The sequence below is a fragment of the Priapulus caudatus genome, unplaced genomic scaffold, assembly GCF_000485595.1.
Source record: "Priapulus caudatus unplaced genomic scaffold, Priapulus_caudatus-5.0.1 Scaffold1459, whole genome shotgun sequence".
NCBI lineage: Eukaryota > Metazoa > Priapulida > Priapulimorpha > Priapulimorphida > Priapulidae > Priapulus > Priapulus caudatus.
Window position 1 is genome coordinate 96681 of NW_014578520.1, and position 1790 is coordinate 98470.

The following is a 1790-nucleotide window of genomic DNA, read 5'->3' on the forward strand; positions in this document are numbered from 1 at the left end:
AGAGAGAGAGAGAGAGAGGGGGAGAGAGAGAGAGAGAGAGAGAGAGAGAGAGAGAGAGAGGGAGAAAGAGAGAGAGAGAGAGTGAGCAAGAGAGAGATAGATCGTTTATAGAGAAGAGCACCGACAGGACGGTCGTACCTTAGGTTCGGTTTTAGGAGGCCTGTAATGGGTTGTCTGTTTGTACAAGTCAAGTCCGTTTCCCGCCCATCCCTTCACGTCATCCTCGTGGGAGAAGGCGTCCATCTCAAGCAATTCACTCACTAGAGGGCAGCAAACGCAACTCGTGAGCCACACCAAGCCATGCTGGGCAGCATGCAAACCACAATGACCACAGGTCAGATAAAATATGAAAATCACAATGACCACAGGTCAGATAAAATATGAAAACCACAATGACCTCAGGTCAGATAAAATATGAAAATCAGAATGACCACAGGTCAGATAACAAATGCACATCACAATGACCACAGGTATCTACTGACCACGGCAAGCCAAAACAACTTACCTATTAAAGGCAATTAGTAGGTTACGATAACACAGGGAGGTTTACAAAATGCGCAAAAACTCACTAAAATGCGTGCATAACATTAAACAACGAGTAGTTCAGAGTATGTCAAATTTTCTCGGGAAACACACGGATTAGTGTATCTTTTTTTAAAGAGTTAGGAAGACGCAAATCAACAGAAACAGCAGCAAAGACGGTGATTATAATATAATAAAATAGTATTAATAAACTGCAATGGGCCAGTTGTGATCGAGAAACTTCGCAAATGATTACGAGATCGCGAGTGCAAATTGTCATAACTTTTGAAATAAAATCTTGTTAAAAAAAGTTAAGACATTTTAGACTAATGAAAGTCGTGACTCATAACAAATAATTATGCTTCTCACAATGAGCCATAGCAGTAAAAAAGCATAGAATTCGTGCACTTACCAACACCATCAGGAGTACAGTATAATATATATAACGGTATATATATCAAGAGCGTATAAAGAAGGAATATATAATATACCTTCTTTATACGCTCTTGATATATATATATATATGACAGCGAAAACCCCGCAGGTCATCAAAGTCAGCCGCCTTGTTATTACGTATTATAATATATAATATATTACCATGTTATATATATATATGCTCCATTTAGTAATGATTGTATTTGTGTTTTTTTGTTCACGGATTTATAATCAATGTGTGATTATATATAACTTGTACTTATGCGTCTTATGCACAAAATAAATACGTAATATCAAGAGCTAATAATATACCTTTAGGTTTTATTAGCTCGTGGTATTATATATACGGTATATAAGTCACATAATGTACCAATGATAGCAACGTACAGTCAGTCCTCACTTAAGTTATCGCTGCTCCACCAGACAACGTTGGTTTTGTCAAAACCTTGCTACTCCTCAGTAAGCCATGATTCCGACCACTTCGATTTTACGATGCCGGCCAATTTATTACAGCGCCGTTATTCCCCCAGACACTGTGTTTATGACCGGAACATGTCGTATCTAGTATTGCATGGTACAGTAGCGATCTATATTGATTCATACGATTTTATGACCAGATATCAACGAAAATTTGAATGCTGACTTAGTGCCATACCAGTACTGCTATTATCTGTCGAAATTTGGTAGAAATATGCCAAAAATATTGTGATATATTGACGTAAAAATGGTAAGTTATACAGCGCTTGATCAAAATCGGCAATCGTGTGTCTTTGTCTTTATCGTGTGTGTGTGTCTTTCAAATTGTCCGATTTTGAAGGACAATTTGAGATGAA

General features: G+C 37.7%; 1 protein-coding gene across 2 annotated transcripts in view; it reads right to left on the reverse strand.

Moving 5' to 3' along the window:
* The window catches only part of LOC106816703 (bifunctional 3'-phosphoadenosine 5'-phosphosulfate synthase-like), a 32520-nt gene extending 32249 nt beyond the window's left edge, over nucleotides 1–271 (reverse strand). For both annotated transcript variants that reach the window (XM_014821323.1, XM_014821322.1), the window contains exon 1: nucleotides 139–271. The gene's annotated coding sequence lies outside the window, so the exon portion shown is untranslated. The remainder of the gene's footprint in view (nucleotides 1–138) is intronic.
* Between the last annotated feature and the right edge of the window lie 1519 nt (nucleotides 272–1790).